The sequence below is a fragment of the Malaclemys terrapin genome, chromosome 1 (assembly GCF_027887155.1).
Source record: "Malaclemys terrapin pileata isolate rMalTer1 chromosome 1, rMalTer1.hap1, whole genome shotgun sequence".
NCBI lineage: Eukaryota > Metazoa > Chordata > Testudines > Emydidae > Malaclemys > Malaclemys terrapin.
The window spans coordinates 202,260,568-202,283,415 of record NC_071505.1 but is presented as its reverse complement, the minus strand read 5'-3'; the positions used below and the strand labels follow the sequence as shown (position 1 = coordinate 202,283,415).

General features: G+C 43.0%; 1 protein-coding gene across 1 annotated transcript in view; it reads left to right on the top strand.

The window, feature by feature from the left end:
* TSPAN7 (tetraspanin 7) overlaps positions 1-22,848 on the top strand; it is a 189,515-nt gene that overhangs the window by 116,860 nt on the left and 49,807 nt on the right. The window lies entirely within an intron of this gene.

Genomic DNA, 22,848 nt, shown 5'->3' with positions numbered 1-22,848 from the left:
ATGGCTCATGAAGCCGTACACAGGCAGCCTGGACAGGAGTCAGGACCTGTTCAACTACAGGCTGAGCAAGTGCCGAATGGTGGTGGAATGTGCATTTGGACGTTTAAAAGCGTGCTGGCGCAGCTTACTGACTCGCTCAGACCTCAGCGAAAAGAATATCCCTATTGTTATTGCTGCTTGCTGTGCGTTCCACAATATCTGTGAGAGTAAGGGGGAGACCTTTATGGCGGGGTGGGAGGTTGAGGCAACTCGCCTGGCCGCTGATTACGCGCAGCCAGACACCAGGGCGGTTAGAGGAGCACAGCAGGGCGCGGTGCGCATCAGAGAAGCTTTGAAAACGAGTTTTGTGACTGGCCAGGCTACTGTGTGAAACTTCTGTTTGTTTCTCCTTGATGAACCCCCCCCCCCCGACCCGGTTCACTCTACTTCCCTGTAAACCAACCACCCCACCCCACCCTCCCCTCCCCCTTGCAGAGGCAATAAAGTCATTGTTTTTTCACATTCATGCATTCTTTATTAGTTCCTTACAGAGGTAGGGGGATAATTGCCAAGGTAGCCTGGGATGGGTGGGGGAGGAGGGATGGAAAAGGACACACTGCATTTTAAAACTTTAAGTCTTATTGAAGGCCAGCCTTCTGATGCTTTGGCGATCATCTGGGGTGGAGTGACTGGGTGGACGGAGGCCCCCCCACCGTGTTCTTGGGCGTCTTGGTGAGGAGGCTATGGAACTTGGGGAGGAGGGCTGTTGGTTACACAGGGGCTGTAGCGGCGGTCTCTGCTCCTGCTGCCTTTCCTGCAACTCAACCATACGCTCGAGCATATCACTTTGATGCTCCAGCAGACGGAGCATTGCCTCTTGCCGTCTGTCTGCAAGCTGACGCCACCTATCGTCTTCAGCCCGCCACTTGCTCTGTTCTTCCCGCGATTCAGCCCGCCACCTCTCCTCTCGTTCATATTGGGCTTTTCTCATCTCCGTCATTGACTGCCTCCACGCATTCTGCTGTGCTCTATCAGCCTGGGCGGACATCTGCAGCTCCGTGAACATCTCGTCCCTCGTCTTACGTTTTCTCTTTCTAATGTTCACGAGCCTCTGCGAAGGAGAAACATTTGCAGCTGGTGGAGGAGAAGGGAGAGGTGGTTAAAAAAGACACATTTTAGGGAACAATGGGTACACTCTTTCATTACAAGGTCGCATATTTCGGCTTGCAGGCAGCCATCGTAGGCCACAGTGTTTTGGCTTTTTTAACCTTCTTAACATGCGGGAAAGGTTGCAAACAGCAGCGCATTTCCCATATCAAGGATGAATTGGGTTGTCCATTTAAAATGGGGTTTCAATGTAAAAGGAGGGGGCTGCGGTTTCCCGGTTAACATGCGGCACAAACACAAGTAAACCACCCCCCCCCACACACACACACACACAATTCTCTGGGATGATCACTTCACCCCTCCCCCCCACCGCGTGGTTAACAGCGGGGAACATTTCTGGTCAGAAGAGCAGGAACGGGCGCCTCTGAATGTTCCCCTTAATAAAATCACCCCATTTCAACCAGGAGAGCTTTCTGGAGATGTCCCTGGAGGATTTCCGCTCCATCCCCATACACGTTAACAGACTTGCTTGCTTTTTTTTTGTAATGTTTACAAATATTTACAAAGTTACACTCACCAGAGGTCTCCTGTGTGCCCTGAGGGTCTTGGGTGAGTTCGGGGGTTACTGGTTCCAGGTCCAGGGTCACAAACATATCCTGGCTGTTGGGGAAACCGGTTTCTCCGCTTCCTTGCTGCTGTGAGCTACCTACAGTACCTCCATCGTCATCTTCCTCGTTCCCCGAACCGTCTTCCCTGTGTGTTTCTCCAGTGAGAGAGTCATAGCACACGGTTGGGGTAGTGGTGGCTGCACCCCCTAGGATCGCATGCAGCTCCGCGTAGTAGTCTGCCCCGGACCTTCCGTTTGCTTCTCTGGCTTTGTGGTAGGCTTGCCTTAGCTCCTTAATTTTCACGCGGCACTGCTGTGTGTCCCTGTTATGGCCTCGATCCTTCATGGCCTTGGAGATCTTTTCTAATACTTTTCCATTTCTTTTACTGCTACGGAGTTCAGCTATCACTGCTTCATCTCCCCATATGGCGAGCAGATCTCGTACCTCCCGTTCGGTCCATGCTGGAGCTCTTTTGCGATCCTGGGAGGACTCCATGACGGTTACCTGTGCTGATGAGCTCTGCGTGGTCACCTGTGCTCTCCACGCTGGGCAAACAGGAAATGAAATTCAAACCTTCGCGGGTCTTTTCCTGTCTACCTGGTCAGTGCATCTGAGTTGAGAGCGCTGTCCAGAGCGGTCACAATGAAGCACTGTGGGATAGCTCCCGGAGGCCAATAACATCGAATTCCGTCCACACTACCCCAATTCCGACCCGCAAAGGCCAGTTTTATCGCTAATCCCCTCGTCGGAGGTGGTGTAAAGAAACCGGTTTAAAGGGCCCTTTAATTCGAAAGAAAGGGCCTCGTTGTGTGGACGTGTCCAGGCTTAATTCGGTTTAACGCTGCTAAAGTCGACCTAAACCCGTAGTGTAGACCAGGCCTTAGAAGCAATTTTGTCTTTCTGTGCCTATATAACTTGCATGTTTGTTCTATCTTTATCTAAAATGTAGTAGCTGGAATCCTTGTAATGTTGTCCGCGCGTGCACATATACTGCACTTTGATTCGTATCTCAATTTGTCTTTCAAACTTAAACAGGTGACTTCTGGCATTCCATGGTTAACTAGTCCCCCAAATGGCAGATGAGCTATTAAGTCTGTTATAATTACGTTTAGGCTAAGCACCAGAATTGTTAGGTTTTTTTCCCCCTCCTTTTGTCGCTTATGGAAATTTTGTTTCTGCACTTCTCATGCTCACCAATCTATTGCTATGCTGAATGTGTGAGGCATAATATATTGTGCTGGATTTAATGAACATCCGCTGAATACTAATAGTGTGGATGCTGATTATGGACAATAAGTCTATCCCGGCTTTGATAGCAACGTGAGCTCCTTTGCACAGTGTAGTGCAGAACTGGGATTTCTTTCTGCTTTCTTTCAGTATTTGCAATTTAGGCAAGTGCATGTAAAGTTTCATGGAGGTCTGAAGGTGAAACTAGTGGCTACTACTGGAGAAGATACGGTGGTGAAGAGAGAGAAAAATACTCAAGAGAGTAGTGGAGGAGAGGACAACTTAAACATATGTCAGCCAATATACTCCCTAAGGTTTCAGTTGTACAGAACAGTACAGCCGGTATCATTCACAAGGTAGTATGATGGATCTGCTAAGCAGACTCTCATCAGCCCCCTCCCTCACTGGATATCCCCTTCCTCTTGGCCAGGAAAGGGGAAAGCTCCTGAACCTGGAAGTGGCTGCCTACCAGGCTCTGTTGGGGAGCAGCAGCCGCATGGGTAGCCAGGAATTGCAGAGAAGCTGGATGCAGAGAGGAATCCCCGGGAACTGTACACAGAGCCACCTGCGGAACAGGCCTCTGAGTGTGCTAGATTCTACAGCCTAGGTGTAGGTCTGCCTGGGACTTATGGGGGAGCAGCAGTGACTGGTCAGGGAGCCAGTGCAGAGGAGCCCCCAGGTGAGACACCTAGCCTGACCTGGAACCCTGCAAGATCCTATGTGCTAGAATAGGGACTGGACTGGAGAGGTCATCCCAGGTACTAGGCCTGAAGAGCCCTGACTCTTGATTGGTCTACTGCTGGGGCCAAAGTGGCTAGAAATATAAAGTATACAAAAAAAAAAAAAAAAAAAAAACGAGGGGAGGGAAAAAAGTAACTAGCAGGAAGATGATATTGAGGGCTGTGCACGGTAAATACTTAGCCTTAAAGACTTGCACCTAACCCACATCTTTTACATTCTCTTCACTAATACTGTGCATTGATATACTTGGCTAAATTGAACTGCTTAATATCACCACCATTTTATAGCACATTTTTCTCACCAATTAATCTCAGAATCCAAGAGATTTAAAATGACAGGACCTTCCCTATAAGTGACACTTAAAGGGATAATGTCAGATCAAATTTGACTCGATATTCAGATTTGATAAAAATATTTGTTTACAAAAAATATAAAGAAGTTCATTTTAAAAAATTCCAATGGACATGTTTTGTTACCCAAACAAACATCTCCCTGAATGTCTGCAATCCAAAGATTGAAGGATTATGTTAGAATGTGAGTTTGAATTTGAAAACTGACTACAGAATTTGAAACTGACTACAGTAACTCCTCACTTAATGTTGTAGTTATGTTCCTGAAAAATGCAACTTTAAGTGAAACGATGTTAAACAAATTCAGTTTTCCCATAAGATTTAATGCGGGGGGTTAGATTCCAAGGAAATTTTGGGGGTGGGGGCAGACAAAAGGCATTATATACTGTACAGTACTGTACTGTGCTGTGGTTGGAAAGTGCCCCGGCGCCGACTTTGCTGGGGGATGCTCCAGGCCCGCCTCTTCCCATCCCCGTTCCACCTCCTCTCCGGAGCACGTCGCATCCCCGCTCCTTTCCCCCTGCCCCAGAAAGTCCTAAGTGCCGGTGGGGGAAGCGCTGGGAGGGAGGAGGAGGAAGCGGAGAAGAGGAACTTGTGCAATGCTCCCTTGTAAAGTCGCTGCTGTTCCACAGAATCTTACAAGCAGTGGGCAGAGCAGGCAGCCAAACGACGTTATAAGGGAGCATTGCACAACTTTAAATGAGCATGTTCCCTAATTGAGCAGCGACATAACTCTGAAACAATGTTAAGTGGGAGGACGTTAAAAGTGAGGAGTTACTGTACAAATAGACAATAAACAAAACTGAAAGTGACTTCTTCTTTTCCTTGTCCCAGCTGAGAGAAATGCAAAACATAAATGGTATGAGAGATTAAAAGTAAGCTAGACTGTTGCAATTATTTGTTTTAATAATCTAAAATGAAGTTTATAGCAAATGCATTAAAGCTATTTAAAATGTTTATTTTTAACCAGACTGCCTCTTTAAGAGTTTGAGGGCTTGTCTACAGAGGGGACGAAGAAGGTTCATGCTAACTTTTGGAGGGGGGTTCGAATTAAAATACCCTGTGTCCACATGACAAAATTCTTACTCCAAATTAACTGGCCACTTCTTGCAAATTGGGTAACCCACTTTCAAAGTGGATTAAGTTCATTTCAGGATGAATCTGTATGGAAGAAGGTTTGTATGGATACATTTGTATTTCAGATTAATTTTGCTGCTGCTAGCAGTTCTTTTGCATTGCTTGACACCTGGATTGACCTGCCTGGTTACCTGTGTGCCCTCTACTGCTCTGGGGTCATGTTGATTGGATGTGTCTTCCCCCATTTACGTGATGGCACTCACCCAGGAGTACCCCATTTGGGTTGATACACTCCTAGATTGCATGCCCTTCTCAGCATTACAGCAGCCATGCTTCGTACATCCATGTGGATCCATGCAGAGCTTATGGATTTCCTTGAGATCTGGGGAGAGGAGTCGATCCAGTCCTGCCTTAACAGCAGCCAGAAGAATGCCAAGATATAGGAGTGTATAGCTAAGCAACTTAATGGAGAGGACAAGTCTCAGTGCCGCAACAAAGCAAAGATGATCCAGCAGAGTTATCCAGTTTTTCCAGCTCCAGTGAACCAAGCCCTGGACAGCAACTGGACCTCTGGCAATGCTCCAAATAGCCCTCTGCGATCAGGAGTTGGGCTGGATGCTTGCCAAGGAAGTCACTACTGAACTCCAGTTTGTTGTGGACTGTAATTCTCGTGTGAGGTTCTGATAAGCTTATCAAAGCTCTTTGGCTTTGTTTTTATGGTTTGCTTCATCAGGACCTGATTAGCATTAATCTTGTACTGTGCTGTGTATGTATTCAGTCCGGTGCATCGTTTTTCCACAGAGACTACATAAGTGTCTGTCTTGAATGGGCTGAGTGAGGGGGGAGAGGTGTGTAGGACATGTTTCCTTCCTTTAGGCTCTCATTTGGCAGACCATCGCTATTCAACAAAGCATTAGGCATGTGCTTATGTCCTATTGAAGTCAATGGGACTTAATGTGCATACCGTTAAGCATATGCTTAAGTGGTCTGCTATTTAAGGATGGATTTAAGCATGTGCTTAAATACTTTGCTGAATTAGTCTTTAATCTATAAAGATTTGCTTGGATTTGGCATTTGATATGTTCCGAAACGTAATTATTTTCATTAATGTTTATATTTGTATGTGCCTTCCAATATCTAAAATGTTCATGTTGTAACATGAATGAAAATATCCAGCCTACACTTTAAAGTAGTGGAGCAGGGCTGGAAACACCAGTGACAAGGACTGCGAAAAGAAAAAGGCGGCAGGTGTTTTCTGTCTTAGTCTTCCTTGAGGGGCCTTAGCAATGGCACTAGAAAGAGGCAGTTCCAAGCATCAGAAGATTACTCTCTGCCATCAGTGTACATCTGTTCCATGAGTTGTTTTATTGTATTTCAAGCAATGAAGAATATTGGATGAAGGCAGGAGAAAGATGAACTTTTTTTAAAATAGCTTGAAGTCTGAAAAATACATAAACAGCCTGTGATGGCAAAAATTGTTTTTGTGCCATAAGCCATTCCACAAGCCATGTATTATTTGAATGCAGGAGTTACATGGACATGATATCTGATTCCTACAAGGGAAGAATACAATCATGTGCTGCCGCTAAGTATAGCTGGGCAAATGAGTTAGGGCAGGGGGAAGGTGGGGCCACGTTCCATTTTTACTGTTGTTTAGACAAACAGGTGACATGTGGCTAACAGCTAGTTTGAAGAATGTGTTCTTGGTTGTCATGGATTTAAGCATAGTAGGGACACTGTCTGCTGGCCAAATTTAATCATAAATGGCTTAACTGCCAGTTGGAAGCAAGCATCCATCCCCACAAACACAATCTGAAACTGACTGGCTGTTGACTGCTCTGGTTTTAATTCGGGTAGCTGCAAACTACTGTACAACTTCTTCATAAATAGCTATTAGACTGTAATTTACACACACACTGGTTTTTATGTGATGGATCAGTATTCAGAAAGCACTACTGACTTCAGGGTTCTACACTGTGCTTCACAAACTAATGATGCTAAAGGCACCTTATCTCTCTAATTACCCATTTTTGTTTACAGATCTGGAATATGCCCTTTGATATTTCCAAACTGAGAGTTCTTTTTCTTAGACATTTGTTTATACATATTAAAGCTAAAAAGTTTCATTAAATTAATAGTGAAAATCCCCACAAGAAATATATTTTTGCATATCATTTGTGACTAAAATGCTCCTGTTTTTGTTTTCAGCTGACTTAAAAAGTGGTGGCTAGCACATACATCAATACATTTGCTCAAATGTAATGGAATATTTTATGTGTAAACCTCAATATGAAGAACTTAATTTTACCAAGATTTGCAGTGATTTATCTTTAGAATGCCAGTTGAAATAGCCTGAAACTGATTTTTGTCATAAGAAAATTACCATTACTATTATATTTTGTATTATGTTGGTGCCTAGAGGCCCAACTGAGATCAAAGTCTGAATCTCTCTTCTATATGAATCTTCCTTTAAGAGTAATGTATTTAATTAATGTATTGTGATTCCCTGTAGAAGAATCTTATTTCACCAGGTCTACAATTACAGTATGACTTCACTGCACGGTTAGCTTGGGTGATCAACACCTGGGTTTGAGCACCCAGGTTAGCCTAGTCCAGATGTGAGTAGCCACCCTGCCAAGTCCTGTTCAAGTTACTATATTCTCACTGGTGCTGCACTCACCCTGAGTGCAAAGGTCAGACCTACAGTAGATATTGTGTAGTATAGCAGTTTGTTTTCTCAGTGGCAGTTTTTCTAATATTCATTTCCATCATGTGGCTGAAAGACTATTAGTTTTGTTTCCTTTTCATATTTTTAACCAGAACCACGTTTTAACCCCATAGAATATTAATATTATTATTCTAAGTGACATATTACAGATCTTGTTAATTACTGAATAGAATACCAGTAAGAGAGAATAGCATATTTCAAAACATAATGTTTAAAGAATTAATGGAGAACTGGACAGCTAAGAGGAGCAGTAATGGAAGATGTTGTTTCCCCTCAAAATCTGTTTCTATTCCAGATTTGATCACTAGTGTCCAAAAGCCATCCTATTTGATGGCTGTTTGCTGACATAGATAAAATGAATTGATGGTCTCAGTCTCTTTCCTTGTGGACATATGACCACATAACTAAAATCCCCATCACAGTTTGCACTTGTTGACATCCTTGTTGGCAGTTTCAACAGAGAGGCTAAAGTCTGAGGATAGAGGTGCACAAACCGCTATATTGAATGAGACCAGAGGTCCATGTAGCTCATAATCCAGTCTCTGATGGGGGCCACTACCAGATGATGCTGAGGAATGTGCAAGATAAGCCAAATAGACCTCTTATTACAGTCGTGTCTAGGAACAAACCGAGAACTGGGCCCCATTGTGTCCTTGGCACTGTACAAACATCAAATAAGAGACAGTCCTTACCCCAAAGAGATCACAGTCTAAAAGACATGACAGACAAAGTGTAGAGGAATAATATATAACATTCACACAGAGTGAACAATGTGACATCTTGCAAACATTGTGTTAGTGTCACCAATTTGCTTTTGTTATTTAAGCATTTTGGGTAGGGTTTATGTAGGAGGGGATTAGTTAGAAACACAAAGGAAGAGGAGCTATTGTAGGGAGGGGAGGGGGAGAAGCAAGGAAGGGAGCATGTAGGGGAGGTGGAGTGAGGCTGCGGTTAAGAGATTGTGCGGGTAGGAGTTGGAGGGGACTGGAGCAATTAAGTAATACTGTGCTTACGGAGGAGTTTTTCCTGACTCATTGACTTCCATCTAGAAATGGATTGGGATGATACATTCTGCACTAGCTGACGTTTCCACATGGTCCTCAGCTGTAGTCCTGAATAGAGTAATCTATCTGGATATGATAAAGGCATGGATAACTTTGGTGAGATCTACAACTGAATGAAAGTTACGTAATCTGCTGACAGCTAAAAGGTTGTCATCTGCACTCTATGTGCTGAACATATTATACTCAGTACATGTACTTCAATACATTCCCCAGATCTTTAGCCTTCTGTGACCAATTACAGCCATCTAGATATACTAAGTGCTGTTCTGGTATTAAAAGTATAAGGGCCAGACAGGCCTGATATATTGACAGCATCCAGAAATGTGTACTAACTCATAAAGGTTAACGTTCAACTCCTGTCTTAGCATCTCAGTTAGTTACAGTATGATTACAGTGGAAAAAGGATGGAAAGATATTTGCAAAAGCATTTGTTTGTTTTTCATTGTAAATTTGCTTTTGTCAAGAATTTCTGACCAGTTTTTGGTATGATTATGGTGAGAAAAAAGGTGCTGGCTTATGTAAGGAAAACTTTACTTTCACTTCATGTTAACATTGTCAACCCTTCCTTAAGGCAAAGATGGTTTTCTGCAATGTGCACTGTCTGTCTTTGGTTTATGCTCTGCAGTTATTTTCTTCAAAACCAACATTCTGAATAAAGTCTCTTCAAAAACAGACACATAATGGGCATTCTGACATGGAGTTGCAGTTATTGGCATGGCTGCATTCAGAATTCTACATAGTTACACTTCATTTTAATTTTGTGCACTTCCACACTTACTGTAATAGTGACCTTACCACTTCTACATGGCAGAGGAGGGAAATGGTCTTCAGGTGAGGAATCTTTGTCGTAAGAGGGAAAGGCATGAAAACGGCGCCCCCTTCCAAATGAAGAAGGAATGCCACTTTTGTTTTCTCACTAGCCTGCTCCAGCAGTTGTTAATGCTTAAGGAAGGGTAACTGGAGTCATACTTTAGATCTAGGGAAGTCCACTAGACCTAAAATTAGAACCAACAGCTGTGTTTGCATGTGTCTCCAGGTTGCAACATCCCTCTCCTACCCATCTGCTTTCTTTCTACATGCGAATAGACCATGGCACTAAAGTTCAGAGGAAGAGGATTTTTGTTAATTTCAGTACTTTGCTCACTCTCAGGAGTGGAGCAGACAGGCTAACAGTGGAGTGTACAGAGCCAGCACCTTCTGTTGTTTGGCAGATTGCACAGCAGAGACATTTGGAATTTGATCATTGGTATTTGGGGAGGAGGATAGACTTTTCAGGAGCAGGAGGACAGTTATTTTTAATTGTCTCTATATTTTTAAGATGGGTTACATTTGTGGGACTGTCATGCTTGACAATGACATTTTCAAGTAAAGTTTCCCTCCTTTGAGAAATGAATAGTACATCTAATTATCTGTTGTCTTTTCTTCAGCTCCCCCCGCAGCTACTTAAACCCATATGACGGCATCACTAGACAGTTGAAATTGAGTAAAGATGGATTGCATTAGTTCAAGTGCCATTCTCCTGACTTTCTCAGTTCTGTTTTGAGGAGGAAAAATTCAAGTGAACTGTGCTGTGACAGCAAACCTAAAAGTGTCCAAGACACCAGAATTGAGGAAAGGTCATGCTCTGGAGAAGGGCAGCAAGCAGTGAGCTAAAGGGCCAGAAATAGACACTCTTTTCTTGCTGTAGCCCTTATCTACAACTGTAGCTCTCTTTTGAAACTGATGTGTTTTGTATCCGTTCCACAGTGTAACAGAGGCACAATAAAGTTTGACAGTATGAAATCAAACATTAATTGTAGAATGAGATTCTGATTGATTAATTTGACCTCTCTCGCTCCTAGGTCCTGCAGATGAAGGGCCTGGTCCTGAGCGATGCTGAGCACCAGCAACTGCTGTTGAAGTCAGTGTGTTGTATGCACTCAGCACCTCTCAGGTAGAGGCTTTTTGCCAGGGCTTGGGGAGAACTGGAGCAGAATTAAGTCGTTCTCATCTGTAACAAACAGGAGGACATGAATTATGTAGGAAATAAACTAGCAGTTATTGTTGTACTTCTGTCTTCACCATTGTAAATGATCAACTTTAAGTGTTCCATATATAAGACCTCCTATATCCATTAGTTTGCATTTGGCCCAAATTAAATCTCAGTGGATGTGAGATGCATCAAGCTTTTATTTCTCTTGACCAGTTTAAGGCAGTAATTCCTTTTCTCCTTAGCAACAAATGTTCTGCCCATGACTTTTTAGATACAAAGAATAATCTCATTTAGGGTTATATTTTGTTTTTAAAGCAGTGTTTAGTCTTTTGCTTTCCAATGATAGCACCAGTGAGTCTAATAGCTAATAACCACACACAGTTTCAAAATTTACCCCTTTCTTCTTCTTTTACATTTATTTTGACTAATGGACTTCCTCTCTACCAGCCCAGAACTGAGGGATTCTGATCATTTAATAACTGGTGGTTTATGGTGCTTTTAAAATAAATAGATATTGCTCAGGCATCTTTCTCTTCTCATCCATTTGGAAACTGAGTATCTTGCATATTTCAGTGCATATTGGTTTCAATTGATTAGAATTCAAAGCCTAGTTGAAAGTTTCTCCTTACAGGTGCTGGACTACAATTCTGTCTGGATCCTATAAAACTAAAGCACAATGCCTTTTTATTAGTTATTGCTATTCTTTGTGTGTGTCTTTAAAAAATCTAAATAGTTTTACTCAACACTCTCTGGCATTTCTCTGTTTGTCTGTAATGTGATAACTTTCGAAGACTGCATCTAAGCAATTCAAAATTTCAGGTAATGTTCTAGGTATCAATGGGAAGAACTCTGTTGATTTTGATGACAATCAGAAAGTTAGAAAAGCCTGATTTCCACTAAAATCATGTATTTGGCTGTTTTACCTCTTAGCTCACAATCACATTAGGGAGCTGGGGCAAGAGAAGTGGGGATGATTGGCTGATTTTCCTCTGATGTCACAATCCCACTGAGGAGCTTCTGTATGCTGAGGAGGCATGCAGAGCCCCTGGAGTGGTGCGGGACACACAATTAGGGGTAGAATGGCTGGAAATTTTTTGATGGAATGTTTTCCATGGGACAGCGCTGATTGGTCAGAATCTCAATGTTCCACATGAGCGTGTCATGAAGTGTTCCACATGAACGTGTCAATTTAGACAATTTTTTTGTTGAAAGCCAGGCACGTGGGCCAGCTGGCTGGCCTGCCTGCCTGATTTCCTGCCAGCCAGCCAACCAGGAGCCCCTGGTGTGTGCAGTGAGCTCAGCAACAGGAGCAATGAAATTGTGACCCTGTAGTTATTAATAAATACCCATCCGTGTATATTGTTTTGAATGCTTGACGAACTTAGATTACTAATGTTTTTCCCCATGAAAAAGGCTACCTCAAAATGAGGGCCAGATCTAATATGTGTTTCTGTGCTGAGGAAGTCTTGCGGTATCCACAGATGTTAACAAACTTCCATGGTATGGAAAGGGGACACTAGTATTTACATAGAATATGGCTCTGAGACTTGTCTGATACTAGAAATCCAGAATAAAAATCCATTAATGATGATAATAAGCGCAGTGAAACAATACCCAAGAAAACAATTTGCTAACAGAGTTCCTTAGGGATCCTGAAAGAGACTGTTCCGTGATTCCATGGTACTTTTAGATACTGGATTGTTTAAGAGGTATAGACTTTCTATGCTACACTGCTGCAGAAACAAAGGCTTTTAATATTTGTGTGACTGTCTCTGTTCCATGATAGATCTCAACCTAGGGGTTGTGAAGGAGTGGCAGGGGATTGCAACTATCCTGCTCTTCCCATATAGCTACATGGAAAGAGTCCTAGATAGGTCCCAGCTACATGGGAGGGGTGAGTCACAGGTTGGTTAAGCACCATTGATGTGTTTGGTTACACAATTTCCTTTCTATGAAATAGTTTATTCAGGTGCTGTGTCTGTAACAGTGACTACCACAGAACGTTGGACAAATCTCATCAACTCTGGTGGAGAACAGGTTAGAGAGGGAAGAAATTGCTTTTCAATTTAAAACCATCTAACCGATTCGTTCAAAAGGCATCAAGCTTATTTTATTTATGATGAAATTTTAGGCATGGAGAAACTTTCTCGCTTTAGATCATTTTCATGCAGTTTGTGCTTTTAATGGACTGTGGGTGAAAGCGGTGCCAGTTTTGACAGATTGTTGATTAAGGAACTTGGGGGCCTCCCACACTTTTAATGAAGCCTGGCACAGTCCTTGACATCTAAATTTTCACACATGCAGCTCTGGGCCAAAAAAGAGACGCCGAGGGCACATCAGGAATACTGGAGTCTATCAGCCCACAAAGGAGTGTGAGATAAGAACTTCAATGAGCAGGCCAGCAAAGGGTCAGTGCCTGAAGCAACATGTTATGTTGGAAGGCAAAAAGGAGCAGCCTTGGGAGAGCTGCGGCCCAGGGTCTCAGTCTGCAAGCACCGTGTGACCCACGTATCCAAAAGGGTTTATGGCTGTCCTTGTGTTAAAGCAAGATTGAAGGAATGATTGTTGCTGGGCAGCTGCCGAAAAAAGTGTATAAAAACAAACAAAACTACCTTCTCTTGTTGCAGTACTTTTTGTGGGAATTAGTGGCCTTTGCCCTTATTTTTAATAGATCTTTAACTTCTTTTCTTCTTTCTCCTCTGTTAATTAGCATCAACGGTTACCTTTTCTGAGGAGAAGGAGGAAGTATTTGGGCCTCACAGTTCGTATGGAACACAGCATCACAAAGAGAGCAGTTCACAAGCTTTCCCTCTGTGTATAACTCAATAGGTTTGATATCTTCACTATTGAGCAGTTATTTAAAATAAACTGTTATGACTGCTTAGAAAAATCTTCACCTCACATGAAGATGGAAAAACACTTTTACAGTCCCAATGCTTCATTGGCTGCTGCTGTAGTTTGAGCTGCCACAGATTTCATGCTCAGATAAGAGAAGATAGTGTAGGTGGCTTTAGGTAAGAGTTGAGCTTTATTTCTGGTTCTGTTCAGGCTCCTAACGCTTTACAAGCGTCTTGCACAGCAACTACATTTAAGGGCAGGGGGGTAAATAGAGTGTTGTACATTTAAGAGGCCAAATAAAGCGCCTCTTCCTGGAAATACATCCAGAAAGCCTATTCATCAAAATAGATTACATGGAACTCTGTGTGGTGAGGGCAGGGCAATTTTCGAGCATTGGAAAGAGCTGGGAACAAACAAACAATTAGCACTAAAAAAAAAAAAAAAAAATCCTGTCATTTCCGAAAGGTTGGCTATACAAACTAGCCTGGCTCTGAACACAGATAAATCAGGCTTCCCCTGACACATTGTGAAAGTTATACCAGTAATGACACAGATTATATTTTTCTCCCATGTATTGGGTATAAACATGGTTTCTGTCTAATTCTTATTCCTCTATTTTAAATCCAGATAGGAGATTGTTGTGGCAGGAACGGATAGTTTTATTCTGTAACAATCACGGGACTAATTCAGGACCATGTGGAATTTCAATATTTATCTCAGTCAAGCTTGCTGCTGCCAACGTATCAAATGCACAGCTGCCCAGGAACTCTGGTCATTTTTCAGGTCCACCCTCTTCTTAGAGGGAGAAGAGTTGTTCATCCCAGGGTAATTCTTCACAGCAATCAACCTACAGGATGTGTGTATTCAACCTTCTGGTAAAATTAACATGCAGTAAAGTTCTTTGCTTTGCAGTGACGTCTATTCTCTGCTAATATGTTGCATTATCCTGTTGCCTAGCATCAGCCTCAGAGGCCTTTAGAAAGGTGTTGGTAATGTTAATGGCTCATATTTGTGAGCAGGCAGTAGGTTTATTCTACTGTTCACACAACAGATTTGTCAGAGTGGTGTGTGAGGAGATGGCAACAGAACTGGAAACTGATTGTGGGCTCGATGGAAATTTGTGGTACGGAGGGAACCAAAAAACCCCCCAAAACCAAACTTCACTTGGGAGCATGGACTTTGTAGCTCAGGGGTAGGCAACCTATGGCATGCGTGCCGAAGGCGGCACACGACCTGTTTTTCAGTGGCACTCACACTGCCTGGGTCCTGGCCACCGGTCTGGGGGGCTCTGCATTTTAATTTAATTTTAAATGAAGCTTCTTAAACATTTTAAAAACCTTATTTACTTTACATACAACAATAGTTTCGTTATATATTATAGACTTATAGAAAGAGACCTTCTAAAGACATTAAGATGTATTACTGGCACGCAAAACCTTAAATTAGAGTGAATACATGAAGACTCGGCACACCACTTCTGAAAGGTTGCCGACCCCTGTTGTAGCGCATGTCAGAGTACCCTGAAACAGAAGGCATGAGTGACTGAGATTTGGCCAGGTTTCCCTAGCAGTCACATACATGCCACCCATGAGGAGGGTGAGAATGGACTTCATTAGGCATTAGAAGTTATTGCATAGTAAATGGATATGGTGCCCGGATCAATGTTACACATCCACATTTCAGAAAGTTGATGCTAGCTGCATGGAAGAAGGGTCAGTAGGGCTGGATTATGCTGGTCCTGATCTCTACAAAAGTCAAAGCATTATCCTCCTTTAAATCTCTCCTTAAAACTCAGTTAGGCTGTTGGTGTGCTGACACCAGCACGTGCTGCCCAGTACTTTCTCATTGTACTCCCCCATCGGTCAGTCTGTCTGTCCAACTGTTGTCTCTTGCCTAGAACGTAAGCTCTCTGGCGCAAGGACTGTCTTTTTGTTCCGTGTTTGTACAGCACCTAGCACAATAGGGCCTTAGTCCATGACTAGGGCTCCTAGGCACTATGATAATACAAATAGTAAATAATAATAATAATATAGGGATGCTGTGGTGCTCGCAACAGCAAACTATAGTTTACTCCTGGACCTAACAGGCTGATTGAACATCTGTATGAATGCCCAGGTGTCTTGTGAGGAATCACAGTACTACAGGGAAAACTGTCTGCTCAAATGAAACTTAGCCATCAATCAATTTCTAGGCACTGATGCGGTTTTCTTGGTACTGTGGAGTCTACAGGATTCGTTGAGAGAAAAGGAAGCTTTAATTCATTGTGATGTGTGACCAGTGACCAATAGGAAGAACCAAAGAATCTACTGAAGGAATTGTAACTTCCAATGTGCCAGGCAGAATTGTCTTTCCAAACCATTTCTCTGGAGGGTGACCATAGACATGTGGAAGAGGATAGGCAAATACCCAGTTTGTTCTACTTAATGCAGTTAATAGTGTTTTGTATCTTCTAAACTAGCCCTTTCCTCTCAAGTTAATTGACATTGTCTTTTCTCTTCGCTTTGATGAACTGCAATCTGAAAGGTTGTGCTTTCACTGGTCAACCAGAAATGTGTATTGACATCAGTAGCTGTTATTGATGCAATAAAGATTCTAGGTCATCGGTAGCACTCTAATGAACAGACGTGATCCGTGGAGTGCCATAAATCCAAGCTATGTCTCCCATAAAAGATACGGGTTTCCACATTGCTTTAGAAATTGCTGTATGTATGTGGCTGGCTTAGTTAAAGTTATCTGATGTGGTCAAAGGGGATTCTCTCTGCTTTCCTCTTGAAAACTTCCATTTGTGTTTTATAAGATCAAGCTAATCTCAGTACTTGGCTGAATATGTCTAAGTCTTAAAATTGCCCACTATAATATTTGAGTTTTGAATTTCTCAAGTGGTTCTTAACTCTGAAATCTCTAACTATGAATACCTCTTTCTAGCTCTGAAATGTTAGAATTTTGCCAAAAGAAAATGAAAGTATAGTCATAAATATGAGCAAAAGTTCCTTCAAGATCCACACTTACGTATACATCCTCCCCCACTCACCCTCATATATACAGTCTTTTAAAAATACACTTCTCATCTGAGTTATGACTTGGATAAGCTAAACCTGTATTTCCATTGCTCTATAGTCTAAAAATTAATTATACATTTTATCACTTGGTTCTTAGAGCAAAAGAAATGAAACTGCAGACTCTGGGGTGATTTTTCCCCCCCATGTAGTTGTAGTGTTCCCAGAGCTCTAGTGATTAGCATAAGGAAATCCCTCTTCTTACTGGTCAAACAGTGATCGGAGCTTCTTTCCAAAACTGAAGGCAACACTTTACATATGTCAAGTTAGGGGTTCTCAGACTCTTTATTAATGTGGACTACATCTTAACAGAGAGATTACCCTGGGGATTTTTCCTCTCCTATTCATGATCACATGAATTACCTCCTCTTCCTTTGACTTTATTATTTGTATTACTGTAGCACCGAGGAGCCCTAGTCATTGACCAAGACCCCCGTTGTGCTAGGCGCTGTACAGTGAACAAAAGACACTGCGTGCCCTAAAGAGCTTACAGTCTTTGGCAAGAACAGCAATTGTTTACATGGAAAAGTAATTTTAGGAAAATATTAAAATGTACTTTTAACTTTTTACTGTGACTTAGCAATTGAAAACAAGGAGGAGGGTTGGTACCATTGGCCTAATCCAAAACTCAGTAAAGTCCGAGGGAATCTTTGCATCTACTTGAGTGGGCTGTTGATCAGGCCTATTGGACCAGCTAGCTCTCTGCAGACTACCAGCAAATGCTCCAGGGACCACTTTCCCTGTTGTCTCTTTTTAAAAGGCAGTCTCAAGCAAACTCTTGTTTTCTGAGTGATTTCAGGATCTCAGATAGAGGGCAATACAGGATCTTTCCTTTCCTGCTAGTTTCTTCTGCATCCATTCAAAATCGTGGATTTGTTTGTGTTTTGAAGGCAGGGGTGATGGATGATACTTTATTTGTTTTAGCAAAGCTGCCACAGTAAATACAAATTGACAGAAGCTTTTTTTAGTTCCTGACACCTGAATTCTTTATTACATGGATGAAAGGCACAGACCTGGATTTTATCATCCTACTGCTAATTATGTCACCTTATTAATACTGGGCTGTAGTCATCATTGCTATCTCCAGGGCAAATCTTAAAACTCTTAGCAGGGCCGTGAGGAAGCCAAGTTATGCTTTTAGTAGTTAGCTGATAAAGTGAGTGTAGCTTTGTTGCTCTGTGTATATAGACTTTTAAAAGATGTTTAAATATAACTATTTTGGGAAGCAGATCTTGGCTCAGCTTGAAAGTTGGTAGGAGGTGGATTCTAAAACCTGAAAGGTTAGTACTACTTGCCCCGTATCTGTCCTGACACATCAGTCCTACAACATTTGTCTCTGTGATGGGGGCACACTTACCCTTAGGGCGCCCTCTTGCATCAGGGCAGAGTGTTGCCATTATCCTCTGCTACAGCGCCTCCTGATGGCCGTCTGCCTCTTGCTGGCTCTTCTGTGGCTCAGCCCTCCGGCCATGTCCCAAAGTCCAAACCCCTTCTGGGGTAATGAAGTGTCCAGCTGTAAGTCCAACCAAAAGAACTCCAAATAATAGCTGCTTCTGCCCCTCTTGGGACAAACTAATAGCCTCTTCTCAAGCAGCATTCTCCACACTGCCTCCCTTCGGCCAGGACGCTAGCAGCTTACCTCTGGGGTCTCCCTACTCTCATTTACAAGCCTTATCTCAATACCACCTCCCCCTGCTGGAGCCTAACCTGCTCCCTGTGAGTTTTTCCCAGTCTGCTGTAGGCTCTAGTTTACAACTCCCCCAGTTATCACTACGCCCTAACTCAGGGCTTCCCCCATTCAGGAGTCTGCACTGCTTTGCATGGGTTCCCCCAACCTGTAGTCCCAGGGTGCACCCGGTGAGAGAACTCTCCTCCTTCCTCTCATGTGGAATCTCTCCTTCAGTGCTCTTCACCTTCCTACTCCCTTCTCAGGAGCCAGTTTCAAAACTGTAGGACTCTCTGGTCTGGAGACCTCTGTCAACTCTCTTCCCTGTGCCTAATCGCAGGAGCTACCAGTTGTCTCCCGTCCCCAAGGACCCTACCAGCTCTCTTTGGGGCTCTTACTGCCAACTGCAATACTCATTCAGGGCTTGCCCCCACTTAGGCCTACGTCTGGTGGGTTCCTCCCAGCCTGCAACAACTGCAGACCATCTCCAGAGAGCTTTCCCTTGCGCTTTCTTCCAGCTACCCAACTTCCTCCTTTGTATTGTTCTAGCAGCTGCTTTCTAGCTCAGCTGCTCCATTACTGTGAGCTAACGGGTGCCACCTGGAACATCTGATTTCTCCCAGGTGTAGCCCCCTGGGTTGTCACGGGGGCAGTTAGGCCTTGATCCTTCCTGAAAGGTCACTGGTCCCATGACGGCCTAGAATGGAAAACATATTGATCAGATCTGTACCTCTGCCACTGTTTATCATGATGATTGACTTGATTGTGACCTGAGCTACTCTGGGGAGAAGAATATACAGAGGAAGGATGGGTGTCTCAAGTGACCAGATGTACTTGCTCCCCTCATGAGCTATGTTTGTTTATTTTTAAATGTAAAGTATAGCTATTCATAGCCCCTCCTTTCGTAATGAGCAGAACCCTGCAAAGTTCACAGATAGCTGTGAACACACTTCAACCCTTCAGCGCATCAAGGAGTAAAGAGATGAAGAGTCAATAAGCATCTTGTGTTTATGATTGTCAGATAATTTTAAAATTATTTTACTGCACAAAATAGCAGAGGGGTTTGAAATCTAAAGAATGTTATGTCACAGTAAGAGTTGCTTGTATTTGCTGAGGATACACAGAAGATCCTTAATGCTGTGGTAGCTTTTGAATGACAGGAGAGAAGAATTCTACTTGTACAGCATCTTTCAGGTGAGGATTTCAAAGCATTTACAAACATGTAAGCCACATGAAACCCCTGTCAGGTAGATGGTGTTATCCAGGCACAGGGAGGTTACCCAATTTGCCCAAACGTAAGAGACAATATCTACAGGAACTCATTGCCTCCTATAGCACAACATCAGTTTTCTATCGCTGTACCATTCACAAGGCTAGCATTCACATCCTTCTGTAAAGCCTGTCTCGTTGCACAGTCTGCCCTTCTCTCTCTGTTGATCTGCAAACCAGGGAGACCCAAGTTCCAGGGTAGGCTCTGGGCTACAGAGGAATGCACAGATCAATTCCAAACACATTTTCTAATCTGTGATTCACAGTCCACCCCGACAGTGATGGTTTGCTTGGAGCTCCCATAATATCACGTGGTGCCCAATAGAGAAAAGCAAGAAAGAGGGGACATGAATTGCACGATTTAAGGATATTAATAAAATAATGTTAACAGTTTAGATTATTTTGTAATGTACATATTTGTGCTGTTTCCTCTCTGAGGTCACTTTTAAATGCCCTAATGTTTCTAAGGCGCTTGTATGCTATAAAGAATGAGTAGTAAAGAATGAGATCAGTGACACGTGTTGTGAAAGCTATACGTGCACCCCTGGTCTCAGAAAACATCCTGACTGTGCCTTTAAATTATTTATACAATGCCATATGGTAGGTGTGCATGGCATTTTACAAATAGATGAAAAGACAGATCATTGCTTTAAGGAGCAGATTGCATAGTCTTCTGTGTTATTTAATGTTTATGGCAACGCCCAGGGGCCGCATTCAGGCTCAAGTATCATTGTTGTACACCATTATAGACATGGCCCCTCCTCGAAGGAATTTATAGTCTAAGAAAGTCCTTAGGAATAAAAAGGTAATTTCATCATAACGCTATCATGCTGGCAGAATCTGGATGGCAAAGATGAGGTTTTCTCATGAAAAAATGGAATCAACTGAACAAAGCAGACCACCTTAAACTGCACTGCTCTCACTTTAAAATTGAAATACACAAAGGAGACATCTGTCCTTTAAAATTATTGCAAAGTGGTATTGCATTCAGATCAGCTAATCTCCTGTTAAGTAGCTTTGCTAACCTAGATTAATTTACTTACGTGGCAACTCTGCTTCTAAAACTAAAGCAGCAAAATCAGAGTTGTGAGCTATATTCGGCCAGACTTAGCATCCACCTACCTCACCCCCTGGAAAAGATTCAGGAAATTGGTAGGAGGCAAACTCACATGGTTCATATAAAATTGCTTCATAGTACATCTTGATTAAGGTAAATTTAGCCTCTGATGTTACCCTGAAGTTTACTGAGAAGGTCTTGGATTAAGCAGAATGCCAATAGTAAGGCAGGGGCCACAGACCTGGGTAAAACCAAAGGGCCAAACTAACATAACAGATTATGTATTTTCAACAAAATGTTTATTTTTCAGCCTTTAGGGATGGACACACATCACCGTGCTCTAGTCTATTGAGCCTGACACATAGGTCAACCTGGATATAGAATTAGGCTGAAGTGGCGGTTTCAGATCCGATGAGGGAACTGCTTCATTAATCAGGTCGACGTCTGTGGTGCCGTGCCTCTTTCCGACCTGGCTGGGAGGAGAAAATATGGAGAGGAAGGCGTAGGACAATACACATCTGCTGGCTAAGTGCAGTGTGTAAACAGAATGAAGCTTGAGAGTCCAGACACCCTGCATGCACAATTACAACCAATAGCAAGGTCCATCAGCATTGTTGCATTTCAAGCCAGAAGCTCAGCAATGTCTTGATCCTCCTGCATACCTCTTTCTCCCTCCCTCTCCCCCCCAAAAAAAAGACATTTGGGCCTAACAACAGGATGGAACGTTACAAACTAGTATGGAGGGCTAGAAATAAGACTAAATCTTGAGATCGCTTGTGGGTAGAATTAGGAGTCAGTCATACTTTCACTGAAGTATCTGCAGAGAGAGCTTCCTTCTTTTACCCTTAATAGTTTATAATTTGCTCCTAGCGCTGAAACTCCTGATATACCCTGGGCACATTGGTGTGGAACGTCCTTCCCTCTTTCCCTCTCAGTGTGAAATTGATAATGGTGGTTTGTAGGGATTCTATGTCTCCCATCCTGTTCTGGGGTGTGTTTTTGAAACCCATGTCAAGCAACGTTTTACTAATAAGAAATAAGCAGAACAAAGCATTAGTAGTCATCATGGGTCTTTCGTTCCTAACTCTGAATATACTGTAATGTAGTAAGCCCTAATGTAGCACGCCTCCCTAAAGTATAAACAGACTAAGCTCTATAAACAAGCAGTACTAGAGGGCTGGTACATCTCTACCCCGATATAACGCTGTCCTCGGGAGCCAAAAATCTTACCGGTTATAGGTGAAACCGCGTTATAGCAAACTTGCTTTGATCTGCCGGAGTGCGCAGCCCCGCCCCCTCCGGAGCACTGCTTTACCGCGTTATATCCGAATTCGTGTTATATCGGGTCGTGTTATATCAGGGTAGAGGTGTAATTGTCTTCAAATAGCTGAATAGTTAAAACTTCTATGTATTATAAGTCTCGTGGTCTCTCTCAAACAGGAAGCATCCTTGGCAGGGAGGCCCAATCCTGCTCCTCGTACGGACAATGGCATCACTCCCATTGACATCAGTGGGAGCAAGGACAGTCCCATTGCCTAGCTGGATGGTAGAGACCATTCTTTCGGTTTTCATGCTGCCCAACCCTTCTCTGGCATTTAACTTCTTAATCTGAGCCGATTGGAAAAAACCTGTGCCGGGGGAGGACAAATGTGTGTGTGTGGGGGGGGATTTTTCCTTCCATAGATATGGGTGGAAAAATAGGGAGGGGGAGAAACTTAAATTGATATTAGTCGTCTGCAGTAATTTACACCGCCAGATGGTAATTGTTTGATGTTAAATTGTCGATTGATCTGGTACAAGATTATATAATCAATACTTTTTTAAAGAGCCATGTGAAAAACAGAAGTGTGCTTTTATCTTCAGAGTGGGCAGGAGAGGGTACATCTCTGCTGTTATCTGTCTTTGAAAGGGATAAGAGACATTTCAAAACCCCGGTGCAGCTCAGAAGAGAGATTTAGGGTGGGGGGGGGTCAAGAAAACCAGAGGAGATTGATGTGTCTCCTTGACACTGATGAGCTCCAGTGCAGAAGCAGATTGGAGGAGTTTCTATGAAGCAAATTAATAATGGCAAAGACCCATGTGTCCAAGGCAACCAGGGGCCATTGTAAG